Genomic DNA, 18729 nt, shown 5'->3' with positions numbered 1-18729 from the left:
CAACAATCTCATTCCTATAGGACCCAATGGCCCCTACAGAATCGCAGATCCTGGAGATATCCGCAAGCATAGTTAAATGGGTTAAAGCCAAGCTAATATATTCCCTTGCTTTCGAATCATCACGATATCATTGGCCAACACCACCTTTATCCCTTCCAATTTGTCAAGCGGTTCTGGCCACAAGAATAATAGTCTCAGAGAAAGCAGTTTGACTTGTAAGGCAGGACATCAAGAAACATATCCAAGGATAGGATATTTTTTGTTGGTAATATAGTCAGGCTTCGTGAGGATGAAGAAGTGCCATGTGATCTTGTTTTAATTGGCACCTTTGATCCATAAGGTGTTTGCTATGTGGGGACAGCTGCCCTAGATAGTGAAACTGATCTAAAGACGAGGGTTATAGCCTCTGCTTGCATGGGTATAGATTTTGGGCTATTGCACAAAATGAAGGGTGTTGTTGAGTGTCCCATTCCAGATAAGGACATTAGAAGATTTGATGCAAATCTGTGTTTGTTCCCTCGGTTCATCGATAATGATCTGTGTCCTTCAACCATAAAAAAAAAAAAACACAATTCTTCAGTCCTGCTACTTGCGAAATACAGGGTGGGTGTGTGGGGTTGCAGTTTATACAAGCAATGAAACCAAGTTGGGTATGAGTCGAGGCATAACTGGCAATGTTTGGAGAGATACAGAAGCAGTAAAGCAATGTTACATTCTATACTTAAAGTAAGGTCCATGGTATGAGCTATTGGTCATCCCTCTACGGTTTGAGCTTCTTTGTTCAATTGTGATCCTCATATCTATAAAGGTATCTTTGGATCTTGTGAAGAGCTTATATGCAAAGTTCATTTATTGGGATAACCAGATGATTGACCAAGAAACGAATGTTCCATCCCATGCGACAAATAGGGCAATTAGTGAGGACTTGGGGCAGGTCGAGTATATTTGGACTGATAAAACTGGAACTCTTAATGAGAATAGAATGATCTTTAGAAGATGATGTATTGGAGCCATTTTCTATGGAAATGAGAGTGGGGATGCTTTGAAAGATGTGGAACTGCTGAATGCTGTTTCCAGTGGTTCTCCTTATGATATTCGATTTGTTGCAGTTATGGCAAAGAGCTCAGCACACGCCTGATGTGGTCTCTATTCTATCTGAGATATGGATTGGCACTGGGAAGAATGATAGCTGGATAGGTATATGAGCAATAGATGTTCCTATAGTTATTGCTGCAGCTGCTGCAGCATCAGGAGCAAACTTTAAATTGACATACGCCTTCAACTTGGAGGTTTTAATTACAGGAATATTCAGTGCAACAGTTGAGTGCAATCATGCTGGGAGAATTGCGGAATTCTAGGGAGGTTGATGATGTTCAAGACTACAAATTCAGAAACAATTTAAGGGTTACAACGGCTGAACCCGAGGGAATGTGTGGTCGCGACTCCCAATATGCTAATAATGAATTTCCAGTTCAGTTCGAAGATTTCTATATTCTCTCCCTGGGGAAGATCGATTCACGACCTTCACATCATAATTCTAGTCTAATATGACCTGTAGGTTATAAATCCAATTGGCATGATAAGATCACTGGCTCTCTCCTTTTTCGTATGTGATGTCTTGGATGACGGTGATTCTGGTCCAATTTTCAAGGTTCGAAGATTTCTGCTTGTCCTTTCCTAGGTTTCAAGAAAGATTCAACTCTGGATATATGAGCTTGATTCCAATTCCTATGACGACATAGCGGCCCAGCCTATTTGTACTGAGAAATCAGAAAATTATGAAGAACATTGTTGTTTGACTAGAATCATTGCCAACTTACTGAGAGTCAATATGTTCAATATTTGGCAAGCAAGGTTCTTATGGACATTTCTGAGTTTGAAGCCGTTTCTGGAAGCAATTGGGAGGGATTTGTGCATTTTTTTTTTGTGTTTTCTTTGAAGTAGCCATCGGCAACTTTCTTTCATCATCTTTAGCACTCTAAACTACTGGGAATGAAATTTCTACTGAGAAGTCAACTTCTGTTGTTTTTGTAAAACCCATACTAAAAAATGCAAATTGATCTGCAGTGGCTGGTATTATTCAAGTTTTGCGCAATATATTGAAATATTTGAAGCAAGAATATGATGATTGACTTGGGAAAGTATACTTGGATTCTATCAGTCCTTGTTTGTCAAATGTGCCTCGGGATTCGTTGGATGATGTTTGTGTTGGTCAGAATGGTGACATTCAGAGATGCTCGGACGCTTTTAGTCTGAGGAATGTTCGGCTATCAGATTCAAGGGCGTGCCTTGGCCAATATAATTGGAAAACCTACAGCACCTATTCCCACTGCTACTATCGCCTGTGTTCCAACAGGAGTGCAGGCTGAAGATGTTGATGAAATCAGGTTCAAGATATCTCCAAGTGAGATCACAGCCGTTATGAAGTAGGTTTAGAGGAACCCATTGAAATTGAAAGACGAGGAATCTGCAAGTTTCAGTGAGTCATTAATTTCAGCATTTTAATGATTCAAGATATGAATAGATAACTTAGATTGAGAGTTAAAGCATAGTCTTGCATTTGATGATGAACCTGATCCCCAGCCAGTTATTGATGTTAGATCATTGATACATTATGGTAAATCTCATGATCGAAATGCACATTACTTCAGGATCACCCTGTTTGTTGCTGTTATTAGATTCTATTATAGTAAATCTTGCTTTCTTCATGGTGTGGGATAGATGCTATCTAAGGGGGCGGTATAACTGAAGAGTAAATGCTGAAGTGCATAGGAGTAGTATAACAGAGGCAGTTGCAAATCTGAAATAGAGAATGCTGTTTGTCATGAAGACTAATCAACTACAGATTACATACTGAAGAAGATATTCCGAAAGGATGGTCCCCCCTTGGTGTGGAGTTTGATTCTCTACCTTCTAGTTCATTTTGCCATTGTACAGATTCCAGAAACTCCCATCGTACTTGTCAAGAGAACCAAACATCTTCCAAAAGGAGAAAGGTGTCCATGCCTGCTGTTTTATACCAATAATTTTGCAATAAAAAGAGTTCTCAAGCAGAAAGACGCGGTATTGGAGAAGGTTTAATGACAGTCTGGAGGGCAACAAATCCTGATGCTGGAGATTTTCCTACTGGCATTGATTTTGCTGATGGACAAGTTGTTGCTGTAGCTCCAACTTCAACTTCTATACTAAGAAAGTAACTAATAAAAAAGAAGGCCACGAAAATAGTCATCCGTTACTAAACGGAAAAGTGTAGGTGGTGAATTGAACGATGAAAAGAAGCCTTCAAGAAAAAGGGGAAAGTTGGAATGTAATAAAGATGAGAATCAGAAGAAGCCAAATAAAGAGAAATGTGAACTTGTTCTAGAAGAAAGGAAATCTCAAGAACAATTTGATCAGTTTGCAGTGCCTCACTTCAGGGCATTATTTTCAGATTCAAGGAGAGGAAAGATGGGGGCTCATGGCAATGGTCTGAATTTCCCAACGAGATAGCAGTACAGTCGAATGATACACATCCTACCCTTGCAATTCCAGAATTGACGCGATTACTGATGAACGATGAAGGATTTGGATGGGATGAAGCTTGGGATATGACATCAAAGGTATCTTCAGTTTGCTCTTGATGAATGAATGGGAATCACATACAGGCTTTGTCCTTTTGTCCAGCTAAGAGACCAACTGATTCATAATTCTGAAACAATATTTGGTTCATTTGTACATCTCATATGGAAATTGAGCTTTTGTGTTCTGGAGATCGTGTCCCAGGTTTGGGAACCTGCTCAGGTTGGCATGCGAAGATCACCAATCAAATACCTCTAGATGGGCTCGTAATTGGCCTTTGCTCCTAAATCCCGCAAAAAGAAAGAAATATTCAGCATTTGTTCAGTTCGATGGTGGCAAAGTCTTTGAATATACCAGATTTAGGCATCATGGGAGGAGCTCTAAAAATTAAGGATATGATTCTTCAACCTTCAGTACTCCAGTTATCAGAAATGGCAGTGGAGCTTGCAGTTGGCTCATCAGAAATGGGAGTGCTAGCTCCGGCAACCTGGCCATTTGCAATGGAGATGCTGCCTTGTATTAGAAGCCGATGCCACCTCCAGCATTACCAATTCCTTCCCATGTCCACCTGTCACTCCAGAATGAACAACAGAATGAACTTGTGGTGAAGAACCAGCAAATGTCAGCAGTGGAAAGTCAACAAGTTTCAACTGATTATATACCAATGCTCAAAACTGTTGAATTTTGACTTAGTATTTGCTAGAATTTGAATTTTGAATATTGCAGCTGGAGTCTTGCACAAAATCTGCAACATCTAGATATTTTCTTATTTTTATTTGGTCAAGATTTGGTTTCTATTTTATAGGAAGTAGTTGTTCATCATCTAGTAGCTTGATTTTCTGCTATTCTAATGTCATTTAAGTTACAAGTTCATGTATAAATTCAGCATTCTTCATCAATAAAATTAGAGTTCCAACAGCCCAAAAATATATATTCTGTATAAGTATTTAATCTTATACCAACAAAGTGGTATCAGAGCCATAGTTATCTTGAGGGGCCAGTGAGGTGAGAACCCAAACACCTTCTAAAATCATATAGCAATGGAAGAGTCAAGTCTCACAGTTGCACCATCAATTCTTGATGGAGACAATTATGAAACTTGGGCTGTTAGAATGACAGTTCATCTACAAGCACTTGATGTTTGGGAAGCAGTGGAAGAAAATTATGAAGTTCCTCCCCTAGGAGCCAATCCAACTGTGGCTCAAATGAAGTTGCATAAAGAAAGAAGGACAAGAAAGGCTAAAGCGAAAGCTTGCTTGTTTGCTGCAGTTTCACCATCAATTTTCATCAAAATCATGAAAATTGATTCAGCTGCAGAAATTTGGGAGTATCTCAAGGAGGAATACAAAGGAGATGAAAGAATCAAGAACATGCAGGTGATGAACTTGATTCGAGAATTTGAAATGAAGAAAATGAGGGAGTCTGATGCTGTTAAAGACTATGCTGCACAACTTCTTTCAATAGCAGACAAAGTTAGGCTGCTTGGAAAAGAATTTTCCAATGAGAAGATTGTTCAAAAGATATTGGTTACACTTCCTGAGAAATATGAAGCTACAATTTCCTCTTTGGAGAATTCAAAAGATCTGTCAACTATTAGCTTGACAGAATTATTACATTCCTTGGAGGCTGTGGAACAAAGAAGACTCATGAGACAAGGAGATACTACAGAAGGAGCATTTCAAGCAAGAATGCAGAAAAATGCAGGCCATAAAAATGGAAAGATGAACAACAACAAGCCATGCAGCAACAACCAGAAAAATGGAGTTTTTCCACCTTGTCCTCATTGCAAGAAGACAAATCATTCTCCACAAAAATGTTGGTGGAGACCAGATGTGAAATGCAACAAGTGTGGTAAACAAGGACATGTGGAGAGGATTTGCAAAAATCAACAACAGGAAGAAACTAGTGCAACAGTTGACTATTGCCAGGAGGAGCAATTGTTTGCAGCAACGTGTTTTGCTAATAAAAGCACCTCTGAAAGCTGGCTTGTGGATAGTGGTTGTACAAATCACATGACAAATAATCAAGATCTCTTTAGAGAACTTGATAGAACAACTATTTCCAAAGTCAGAATTGGAAATGGTGAGTATATTCCAGTGAAGGGCAAAGGAACGGTTGCTATCGAAAGCCAAACAGGTTTGAAACTCATTTATGATGTTTTGTTTGTGCCTGACATTGACCAAAACTTACTCAGTGTTGGACAGCTCGTTGAGAAAGAATTTAAAGTTTATTTTGAAGATAGGAATTGCATTATCAAGGATGCTGAAGGCAAAGAGGTGTTCAACATAAAAATGAAGGGCAAGAGTTTTGCCTTGAATTTACTGGAAGATGAGCATACTGCTATTTTACAACAAGATAGCACAACAATGTTTTGGGACAGAAGGGTCGAGCACTTTCATCATGATGATGTGCTTTACATGAAGAAAAATCAAACAGCTGAAGGACTTCCTGACTTAGAAAAAGATCTTCCTATATGTGCTACTTGTCAATATGGGAAGCAAACTAAACTTCCCTTTCCAAAGAAAATATCCTGGAGAGCAACCCAAAAACTGCAACTGGTGCATACTGATGTTGGTGGATCTCAAAAGATGCCATCCTTGAAATGGAATGCAAACAATGTTCACCAGCTCACTGCACCATATAATCCACAACAAAATGGAGTCGTGGAGAGGGAAAATAGAACAATTTTGAAGATGACAAGATGCCTTCTGCATGAAAAATATCTACCTAAACAATTTTGGGCTAAAACTGCAAGTAGAGCAGTATATTTTCTGAACATATTGACAACAAAAGTGTTAAAGAAGCAGACCCCTTTCGAAGTTTGGTTCGAGTGTCTACGTGCAAGACTTGGAGTTTGCATCTACGAAGTCAAGGAGGAGTGTTGAATTTTGACTTAGTATTTGCTAGAATTTGAATTTTGAATATTGCAGCTGGAGTCTTGCACAAAATCTGCAACATCTAGATATTTTCTTATTTTTATTTGGTCAAGATTTGGTTTCTATTTTATAGGAAGTAGTTGTTCATCATCTAGTAGCTTGATTTTCTGCTATTCTAATGTCATTTAAGTTACAAGTTCATGTATAAATTCAGCATTCTTCATCAATAAAATTAGAGTTCCAGCAGCCCAAAAATATATATTCTGTATAAGTATTTAATCTTATACCAACAAAAACGAACACTCCTACAGCCTAACTGACAACCAAGAACCTGTAATTGGGCGATTTAAATGTCATATCAAGGACTCTGAACACACGAAATGCTGATCCACGCCAAAGAGATAGCAAAAGAAATGCTTATGTACCCATAACACATCCATGCAGTTGGAATAGGCCAAACTGTCACTCAACCGCTAACTACTCAGGAAGATCTTGACAGCTCCAAAAGACATCAGTAATGAGCAGATCATCCAACTTTGCGCCTTCCATGTGGTGGTCCTAGTTCATAGAACAGAGAAGAGAGAAGAAGCCTTCAGGAGGAACGAGAGGATGGTGGAGCTTGGTGTCTTCTTGGCAGCCACTCTCGAAAGTCCAGAAATGTAGGATCCATCATAAAGTCTCTAGCTTACTACCCATTTGCCTTCGCACACGCGAATAAGTTGCTAAATCCTATTGACTGAGGGTTAATTTCTGATTATGGGCAATTTGATACGCCTGAAGAGTAAGGAGTTATCTGGAAACTGAACATCTGAAAATCAATTAAGACATGAGCACTCAGTTGAAGAAAATTATCTGTGAGCAAGTTGATGATAGAAGCAGAACTCAGATGTTAATTAAACTCAAACGACCTCATATCATTCTCTAAACCTGAATTAGAAGAAATGCTGGAAGACATCAGTCGGAGTGCACCAAGTTCTTGCTCAGGTTGTGAAGAATGCAGAATTCCATTTAGGCAATCTACAGAAGCATCCTCAGGCAACCCAAGTAATTCAGTCTCAAAAGCAGCCTAGACGCTGATCCAGCTTGGCCACCTTGCCACACGTCATACTCCACCTAATGTTTCATTTTCTTCTTTGCGTGATCTTATACATCTCAAATCTGGATTTCAAAACCTTTTTCCATTAAATAACTCTTCTTTTCTTTAAGATCTCATCCTTAAGAGTTTCTAGGCATAAAATCTAGATTTTTTATAAACTCTTTGCTGCCATTTCCCTTCCGGCATGCCTTTTCTTCATTTCCAACTAATTTTCATGGTTTTTCTCGTTTTTTTCAACAAGCATGAATAAACTTCATGATTCCAAACAATGAAATTCATAGAATCAACTCATACGAAATCAATTAGGGCTTTGGTGGGGGCCCGACATTCATGATATTCTCTTCGCTATTGTTTGCTTGATATCTAGTTGATTTTTTATTCCTCTTGATGATATATATGAATTTGTTTTATATTTATTGTTGAGCTACCCTTGTTTCCCATGGAGGTGTTGATGCCCGCTAACCAGGTACGCTCTTTTTGCCCCCCCTAACTCTAAAATTCCATGAATGTGTATGTTATCATGAGCCATGTCCATGTTTGATGCCATACTTGATTGCCTTGATGCTTGTTTGATTATCTCCAATAGAATGCATATCGTGTGTCATATTTCTATACTAACTTTTATGTTTCATGATAGCGCTTGAGAAGCCATTCAAGTACGCACTTTGATTATCTCTAATGATCAGACTTTCATATTTGGCAAATTATTTTTTTGAAATCACCTTAGTCTATCTAGGTATCCTCAATTAATCAATTAAATGCCACATTTCCCCCAATTTAGTCAGTAGAGACCTCTTTAAGGCTTAGAGGGGTGCTACCTCCTAGAGGTACCTTCCCAATAAGTAAGTTGATCCCTGGACCTAGACTCGGGTTTTTCAAAGACACGCTTTTCCAAAAATTATGGAGTCATTTTTAGGGTTTTATTTCTTGTTTTATTTTCCCTTTAAAACAAAAATAAAATAAGTGGCGACTCTGACTTTTCTTTCCAAAAATTAATTTTTCACAAATAAAAAGCAAGTCTCGCCAATCGAGTGGGGGCACATGTGAAAAATGTGGGTCCACAGAAATACAAAGATCCGAGATATCCTACCATCTCAGTGATGATTGGAGAGACGTGTGTGGAGAAAGCTTTGTTGGACATGGGAGCAAGTGCAAATTTGCTACCCTACTCTGTCTATAAGTAATTGGGACTTGGAGAGTTGAAGCCAACATCAATCACTCTATCTCTAGCAGATAGATCTGTGAAAATTCCAAGAGGTATGATTGAAGATGTCCTAGTCCACGTTGAAAAATTCTACTACCCAGTGGATTTTGTTGTTCTTGATATAGACCCGGTCGCCAAAGGAACTAACCATATTCCTATCATACTTGGAAGACCATTCCTAGCTACATCAAATGCTATCATCAATTGTAGGAATGGAGTCATGCAGCTTACATTTGGCAAAATGACGTTGGAGCTCAATATCTTCTATATGTGCAATAAACAATTCCATCCGGGAGAAGAAGAAGGACCATAAGAGGTGTGCATGACTGATAACTTAGTGGAGGAGCATTGTGACCAAAAGATGCTAGAAGATTTGAACGAGAGTTTTAGGGATCTTGATGAAGGGTTACTTGAACCTTTAGATTTGCTTGCTACTTTGCCTCATTTGAAGTTGAGGGAAGAAATTCTCCCTTTATTCAATGAGGAGGAGACACAAGAAGCTGTTAAGGAGAAACCCCCAAAGCTTATTCTGAAGCCATTACCCATAGAGTTGAGGTATGCATACCTGGAAGAGAACAAGCACAACTCTGTTGTTATTTCTTCATCTCTTACTACTGTTTAGGAGGATTGTCCACTTGAAATCCTCAGGAGATGGAAGAAGGCGATATGGTGGAAAATTTTTGATCTGAAAGGGATCAACCCTTTAGTTTGTACTCATCATATATACATGGAAGAAGAAGCTAAGCCAGTTCGTCAACCCCAGAGAAGGTTGAACCCTCATATGCAAGAGGTGGTGCGAGCTGAAGTGCTTAAGCTACTTCAAGCCGGTATTATGTACCCTATATCAGATAGCCCATGGGTGAGTCCTACGCAAGTCATGCCAAAGAAATCAGGGATCACATTGGTGCAAAATGATAAGGGAGAAGAAGTTTCTACACGCCTCACTTCAGGTTGGAGGGTGTGTATTGATTATAGAAAGTTAAATGTTGTAACAAGAAAGGACCACTTCCTGTTGCCGTTTATTGATCAAGTGCTTAAGAGGGTCTCAAGCCATCACTCTACTATTTCTTGGATGGTTACTCCAGGTATTTTCAAATAGAAATTGTTGTTGAAGATCAGGAGAATACCACTTTCACTTGTCCATTCGGAACCTATACATACAGAAGAATGCCTTTCGGCTTATGTAATGCACTGACAACATTCCAAAGATGCATGTTAAGCATTTTCAGTGATATGGTGGAGCGTATTATGGAAGTCTTTATGGACGATATCACCGTATATGGGAGTGCATTTGACGAATGCTTAGTCAACTTGGAAGTTGTGCTGAACCGATGCATTGAGAAAGACTTGGTGCTAAACTGGGAGAAATGTCATTTCATGGTACCCCAAGGGATTGTCCTTAGGCATATTATTTCAAAGAAAGGCATTGAAGTGGACAAAGCAAAACTTGAACTGATTGTCAAGTTGCCATCGCCAACAACTGTCAAAGGAGTAAGGAAATTCCTTGGCCACGCTGGGTTCTATAAGAGGTTTATTAAAGATTTCTCTAAACTTGCAAGACCTCTTTGTGAGCTATTAGTAAAGGATGCTAAATTTGTATGGGATGATCGATGTCAATGGAGTTTTGAAGAATTGAAGTTATTGTTGACAACTGCTCCAATAGTGAGAGCTCCCAACTGGCAATAGCCCTTTGCAGTGATGTGCGATGCTAGTAACTTTGCTATAGGAACTGTTCTTGGGCAAAAAGAAGATGGAAAACCCTATGTGATCTCATATGCAAGCAAAACGTTCAATGAAGCACAAAGAAACTACACAACCACAGAGAAAGAATTGTTGGCTGTAGTTTTTGCCTTAGACAAATTCCACGCTTACTTAGTGGGGTCTTTCATTGTGGTTTTCACTAACCACTTGGCCTTCAAATATTTGTTGACTAAACAAGATGCAAAAGCAAGGATGATTAGATGGATTCTCTTACTTCAAGAATTCAATCTTCAAATTAAAGACAAGAAAGGAGTGGAGAATGTGGTAGCCGACCATCTGCTAAGGCTAGCCATCGCACATAATTCCCATAGTTTGCCAATTAATGATGATTTTCCAGAGGAGTCACTCATGTTGATAGAAGCCGCTCCTTGGTATGCTCATGTTGCTAACTATTTAGTTACCGGAGAAGTTTTAAGTGAGTGGAAAGCACAAGATAAGAAGCATTTCTTTGCAAAAATTCATGCCTACTATTGGGAAGAGCCATTTCTATTCAAATATTGTGCGGATCAAATAATACAGAAGTGCGTCCCTGAGCAAGAGCAACAGGGGATCCTCAGTCATTGCCACGAAAGTGCATGTGAATGCCACTTTGCTTCTCAGAAGACAGCTATGAAGGTGTTGCAATTGGGTTTTTGCTGGCCAATACTTTTCAAAGATGCCCATACCATGTGCCAGAGGCTTGGGAAATTAACACATAAGAACATGATGCCTTTGAACCCCATTTTAATAGTTGATCTTTTTTATGTATGGGACATTGACTTCATGGGACCTTTTCCTATGTCCTTTGGCTATTCCTACATCTTGGTGGGAGTGGATTATGTTTCTAAATGGGTTGAAGCAATCCCCTGCAAACGCAATGATCATAGAGTTGTTCTCAAATTTCTCAAAGAGAACATTTTCTCCATATTTGGAGTACCCAAAGCCATAATCAGTTATGGGGGTACTCATTTTTGTAACAAGTCATTCGAAACTCTCTTAGCCAAGTATGGGGTGAAGCATAAGGTAGCTACACCTTACCACCCTCAGACTTTTGGGCAAGTTGAGTTAGCCAACCAGGAGATCAAGAACATACTGATGAAGGTGGTGAATACGAGCAGAAGAGATTGGTCTATTAAGCTTCATGATTTACTATGGGCTTATAGAACAACTTACAAGACCATTCTTGGAATGTCTCCTTATCGCCTAGTCTATGGCAAAGCATGTCATCTCCCTATTGAAGTGCAATACAAAGCTTGGTGGGCAATCAAGACGCTCAACATGGACTTGAATAGAGCCGACATGAAGAGATTTTTAGACCTTAATGAGATGGAGGAATTGAGAAATGACATCTACATCAATTCAAACATTGCAAAACAAAGATTGAAAAGGTGACATGATCAGTTAGTCTCCCACAAAGAATTCCAGAAGGGACAAAGAGTCTTGCTTTATGACTCCAAGCTCCACATCTTCTCGGGAAAGTTGAAGTCAAGGTGGATAGGTCCGTTTACTATAGTGTATTCAAATGGAGTAGTAGAGCTCCTTAACAGTACCGGGAGTTTCAAAGTCAATGGCCAACGTCTCAAGCCATTCCTGGAGCCATTCTCTCGAGACAAGGAGGAAATTAACCTCCTTGAACCACATCAAGCTTAAAAAGACAAATGGGTAGATGGACTTAGTCTGTCGGAAGACACTAAGTCCATAATTTTTTGTTTTAATATTAATTTCAAGTTTTATTGATTTAGTATATGTTTTAAATTGAAATTTCTTACTTTAATTTTATCTTATTGTGACTTAATTTAATTTTTGATGATCAAATGCAGGAGAATTCCAAAACAGAGGAAAAACAAAGCATTTCATAGGGCATGCAAAAATTTTGCAAACCTAAATCCAGCTTCCAAAAATTTTGCAACCCTATATATGCATTGCGAAAATTTTTGCAACCCCACAAGCGCCTTGCGAAAATTTCGCAACCCCACATATGCCTTGTGAAAATTTTCGCAACCCCATACCTGCCTTGCGAAAATTTTCGCAACCCCTTATTTGCCTTGCAAAAATTTCGCAAACCCATTTTGCCTTGCAAAACCCATGCGAAATTTAAAAAGCCTATGCAAACTCATTTCGCAACCTTGCAAATTCCAACGGTCTTTGTGTGAAATACCAAAGGTCAGCAGGAAAGCCAAAGGTCACTTAAAAATCCTATTTAAAGACCTCTAAATCCTTCGTTTATTTCGCATAACCCATTCTCTATTACGAAAAGCTCAACGTCACCTTGCGAAGTAGTTTTCTCTCCATTCCACGCCCCGTGGCCACCAATTTGAAGAAGCAACCTCCGTCTCTCGCCCCATTTCAACCATGGCGCGCATTAGAGGAGGCCATACAAACTCGTCAGTATCTCGCGAGGCTCGGCCAAGAGTCTCCTCTCCTCAGGATTCATCTCAGGCCCCTCAGGCATCGACCGTTCCATATTTTAAGGGCGGGGTGCCCTCTAGCCCTCCTCAGCGCCGATACTTGACACGAAGATGACCAACTTCTCCACCCCTTGAGCCATCAGTACGCCGCATTCCACCAAAGAAAGCCATGACCTTAGGCCCTGGAGAGACGTCTAGACAATCATAGCCTGATTCTCAAGCCCTAGTGGATTCTTAGCGTTCTTCTGGCATTGCTTCGGAAGCCATCATCAAGAGGCCTATGGTTACCGTGTTGCCTATGGAGGGCAATTCAGATTGTAGAGCCAGACCATTTCATTTTGAGCTTTATTTCGACATTAAGGATATGAGACAGCAGTCGGACCTTTAGGATTCATTTGGACTGCTTCAGAGGTACCATCTCGAGCGCCTTATGACTCCTAGGGAGTTTTTCTACCCTAGAGTGACGATGGACTTCTATCAATCCATGACTACTCACAGCACTCAGAGTCCCACCGCCATTCATTTCAGCATTGACGGGCGCCATGGTATCTTAGAGGCTAGGCACATTGTTGAGGCTCTCCCTATTCCATTTCGGCCAAAGGATCTAGCACATTTCAGGCAGTGGTCCCCTATATCTCAGCGAGACATGGTCCGCATCCTATCGAGAGGGACTTCTGGAGATTCATTCCTTCTATGTAAGGAGCTTCCATCTGGGATGCTCCTAGTAGATGTATTGTTGCGGCCCAACATTTTCCCTCTTCAGCATCTAGTGCAGAGGCGAGGAGCCATCCTGGATGCATTATTCAGGATATCTAAGGGCTTCTATTTTGAACCACATCACTTGATTATGGCCGCTCTCCTATACTTTGAGGAGAAAGTTCACAGGAAGAACCTACAGCAAGCCGACACTATCCCATTGCTATTTCCGAGGCTACTCTGCCATATATTGGAGCATATGGGCTATCCTACTGAGCCTCACCTTGAGTGCCGCCACCATTGTTAAGAGCATTTCACTCTTGACCAATGGACACAGTTGGCAAGTAAAAATCTAAAGAAGTCAGCACCTGAAGCAGCCCCACCCAGGCTAGCATTTCCAGTGCCAGCACAGGCTGAGCAGGCACAACAGGACAAGCGTCCTACAGAGTTTGTTCCACCCGCCCTTACTGCACTATCTATGGCTCAAGCCACCTCTACTGATCCTCCTGCTACACCTCCTGTTCCACCAGCTGCACCTCCTACATCGGAGGACTTTATCACTGTATCTGGCACGAAGTTTCATGCCATGGTATTGTTGTTCAGGACACTAACCACTACGCACAATGCTCTATTTTGGCAGATGGCAGACATACGTGCTCACCAGGACCAGCATACTATTATTCTTGACCAGCATACTACTATCGCTCGTCAGATTCAGCAGCATCTAGGACTTTCACCACCTCAGACTGACATTCCTGGACCATCAGAGCCCATAGCTCTAGCTGAGGAGACGACTCCAGCTTAAGAAACCTACAGAGTTGATGTCCCACCCCAAACCACTCATGAGGCAGCCACAGAGCCATCATCTCCACCAGAGAACCCTACTCCTTGATCATTTCTTTATTTTGTATTTACTTAGTATATTAGTAGACATTATTACTTGTGTTGATATTTTATATTATGGGATTGGATGTATTACATGATCATATCTCATTGTACTTTCTCAGAGTAATATATATATATATATATATACCATTTTTGTTTATACTTGGCAATTTTTCTATCTCCCTTACTCATTAATTTTTTATTTTTTTTAATCATGTGGTTTCTCCTATACGACTCAGGCTCCATGTCACTCAAGAGGTACCACTTCCTTCCTATATTTCAATCGATCTTGACACATTGAGGACAACGTTGATCTTGGTTGGGGGAGAGTAAAGGAAGGATGTTTTGTTAATAATGCTAAGTTATTTTGTTAAAATAGTACTTTTCGCTGAATTTTAAAATTTTTACTTAATTTTAAAAGTTTTTACTCTACTCTCCATGGTAATTAAGGAAAAATTCTCAAAATGAAATGGGAGAAATTGAATTCTTACACTTTTACTTAAATATTAGAGTTTGTATTATACTTATTGAGGTTGATGAATTATTGAAACTCCTATTTGAATTCAACCTTATTTCTTCCACTTTAATCTTACCACACACTATGCACTTTAGGTTCCATTTATAAGATGAAAAACTATCTCACCCCTTGAACTTAGGAAAATTTAGACTTGGTACCTTCGACCTCGTTTTAATAGTGTTGGGACACCTAATAAAAGGCCAATGAGCCTTTGAAAAAAAAAGAAAAAAGAGACAAAGAACAAAGTGTTTCGCTTACCTTGAAAGTCGAGCAAGGTCCAAGGGGTATATGGTGAAAATCTTTAAAACTTGGTGCCCTAAGCCTTTATTGGTTGGGAGTCACCGACCTCAATGCTCATTACAAAGGTGAATAGGTGGAGTTTAACATATTGTAGGTGCTAGGGTATTAAATTCCAATCTCAAAAGTCTGGGGTAAAATCTGAGGAGTTAGTGGTCGAAAGGTCCTTAAAGCTTGATGCCATAAACCTTGATTGGTTGGGAGTCATCGATGGGTCCCCATTATATGGATACTTTAGAAAACAATACCTTAAGCATTGCATGCCTACAAGAAAAAAATTGTGAAATAAAAAAGGTGCGTTCTTAGCCCATTGGAAATAGTTAATTTGCTAAAGTCTGAGAAAGAACTAGGTTGGGGGAGAGATTAGTTCAAAGTACTATATTCGAAAACTAATAAGCTTAACACATAGATTTTTGTGGAAGAGTAATGATTGAGCCTAGGAGAGTGGAAATCCTCTTATTACTTAAATTTTCATAATGCCTACTCTTTATGAATTATGATCAGGTAAGATTTTTGATATCCTCTTGTTGAAGGATGGGTTTTGCTTCTTTAATGTTCCATGTGAGAGTATGTTTTACAATCATGCCACTTACGATTTTTTAGAGTGATCAACATGAATTTGTAAATTATTTCACTGTCTTATTTTTGTTTTTCTCTCCTTCATTGCTAAGGGACTAGCAATATGTCGATTGGGGGAGTGATTACTACTCAAAAAGTGCTCTTTTGTAGCTTCTTATAAACTTTTTTACACACTTTTGAGTAGTATTTATTACCTTTTAACTCAATTGGCACATTAGAGACCCTTGCAAGTGTTACTAATCAGTTTTTTTTGGCAAGTTTTGTTGTTTTTGATAGCTTTTTTATCATTAAAACAAGCCAAGAATGAGGCAAAACTTGGTAGATTCCATGGCAAAGCAAGATTGAAGCTAAATTACATTAAGAATCCAAGTTTTGGAGAATAATGAACCTAAGGTTCATCTATTTTGCATAATTGATATTAAGAATTTAAAATATAAAAGATAAAAATATCCTTAAAAGGAATCAAAGAAAAGTGAGTAGATGCTTCCTTCTCCTTTTGATTTTTCAACTTTATATATATATATATATATATATATATATATATATATATATATATATATATATATAGATACCTTCGTTTCATCTCTTTAATTTTTTTTTCTTGAGAAATTTTAATATTCTCTCATTTATTTTTTATGGGATTATTACTATTATTATAATAATTTTCTTATTTTTGATAATAATAATATTATTATTGTTATTATAATAATTTCTTATGTTTATAGAGACTAATACATTTCTTTTAGAAATTGAAATAAAGCATAAAATAAAAAGCTTTTTATATCTGACAATTTCAAAATAAATATTTTTTTTTAACATTTTAATCCTATTGATATCATCTATTTCAATATCGGATTATCATATTGAAAATAAAAATATCTTGAAATATTGGATTTGGGAGGGTTGTTTAGATTATGACTAAGGACTTGAGATTAGCAGGAGTGTTAGGTTTAATGGTCTCTTGTAGGATAATGTATCAAAAAGCATATTAGTAATTAAGATACACAAGGAAAAATATATGAATTTTAATATTCATCATTCGTTTAAAAGCAATATCGATCCTCATAATCTAAAACCCATTTGTATTCGTAGACCACCTACATGAGCTGAGCATTAGCCATTGGGTCAGAATGAGAATTGCAAAGAGGCACTTCAATTATGAAGGCAAACTATAGGACCCCTGATATTACAGGTTGTATTGTCCACAATTACCAAATGTTACAAAAAAGTCGTTCAAGTGGCACTCACCTTTTGTTTTTTTTTTTTCTTTCTACTTCTTCTTTTTTTGGTGTGTTGTTGAAACAATTGTTATTCACCAGATCCATTACGGCAACTCACCATCTCTTCTCTTTTCAGTTTGTCACTTGTCTTCCAACTCATCCTTTTTTTGTCATCCCCTCAAGCAATGGATTGTGTGAGCCCAATCCTGGATGTCGCCACCCGCTTGAGGGATTGCAGCGCCAATAGTGCACTTTATATTCGTGAGCTTCAAGAAAATCTCAAGTCTTTAAAGAGCTTAATGGAGGAACTGAGCAACTTAAGTAAGGATGTGATGGGAAGAGTTGAGCATGAGGAGGAACAACAGAGTAGGCGTACGCATGACGTGGATGGTTGGCTCCGCCCTGTACAGGTCATGGAAACAGAAGTGGAAGAAATATTGCAAAATGGGGATCAAGAAATCCAAAAGAAATGTCTTATAACCTGTCCCAAGAATTGTTGGTTAAGCTACAAGTTGGGGAAGATTATGACTAAAATGATCAATGCTATGACTGAATTAAAGGGTAAAGGGCATTTTGATGTTGTGGCTGAGAAGTTGCCTTCTGCTCTAGTGGATGAGAGGCCGATGGGGAAGACTGTGGGCTTAGACTTGATGTTTGAGAAGGTTCAGAGATGCCTCGAAGATGAGCAAGTAAGAAGTATTGGATTGTATGGAATTGAGGGTGTTGGAAAAACCACCCTCTTGCAGAAAATCAATAATGAGTTTTTTAGTAAAAGAAATGATTTTGATGTAGTGATATGGGTAGTGGTGTCGAAACCCATCAATATGGAAAAAATTCAAGAAGTGATTCTGAATAAATTATCGATTGGAGATGACAAATGGAAGAGTCGTAGCAAGAAGGAGAAGGCTGCAGAAATATTCAAGTTGTTGAAGGCTAAAAACTTTGCGATATTGCTTGATGATATGTGGGAGTGACTCAATCTCTTTGAGGTGGGGATCCCTGATTTGAATGATCAGACTAAGTCCAAAGCAGTACTCATTACCCAATTTGAACAAGTATGCAATGAAATGGAAGTTCATAAGAGGATAAGGGTAGAGTGTTTGACCCCGGATGAAGCATTTTCTCTGTTCCGTAACAAGGTTGGTGAGAATGTCTTGAATTCACATCTGGATATAAAAAGACTTGCTAAGATTGTTGTTGAAGAATGAAAAGGATTGCCACTTGCCCTCATCATCATCGGGTGATCAATGGCTAGCAGGAAAACTCCTAGAGAATGGGAGCAAGCAATACAAGTGTTGAAGAGTTATCCAACAAAGTTTTCAGGTATGGGAGATCAAGTCTTTCCAATTTTTAAATCTAGTTACGATCACTTAGACAATGATACCGTCAAATCATGTTTCTTATATTGTTCTCTATTCCCTGAAGACCATGAAATTTGGAATGGAAATCTCATAGAACTTTGGATAGGGGAGGGGTTTCTAGACAAATTTGCTGATATATATGAAGCACACAACCAACAAGAAGAGATTATTAGAAGCTTAAAACTTGCATGTCTCTTGGAAGGTGATGTATTGAAAGGCTGTTGTAAGATGCATGATGTGATCCGTGACACGGCTTTATGGTTATCATGTGATTATGGGGAAGAGAAGCATA

General features: G+C 38.8%; 1 pseudogene; it reads left to right on the top strand.

Annotated features, from left to right (window-relative positions):
- Positions 1–17261: 17261 nt before the first annotated feature.
- Positions 17262–18375, top strand: LOC109123157 (probable disease resistance protein At5g43730; annotated as a pseudogene).
- The last annotated feature ends 354 nt before the right edge of the window (positions 18376–18729 follow it).

The sequence above is a fragment of the Vitis vinifera genome, chromosome 9 (assembly GCF_030704535.1).
Source record: "Vitis vinifera cultivar Pinot Noir 40024 chromosome 9, ASM3070453v1".
Taxonomy (NCBI): Eukaryota; Viridiplantae; Streptophyta; class Magnoliopsida; order Vitales; family Vitaceae; genus Vitis; species Vitis vinifera.
Note: the sequence above shows the minus strand (reverse complement) of the source record. Positions and strands in the feature narration are given on the sequence as shown.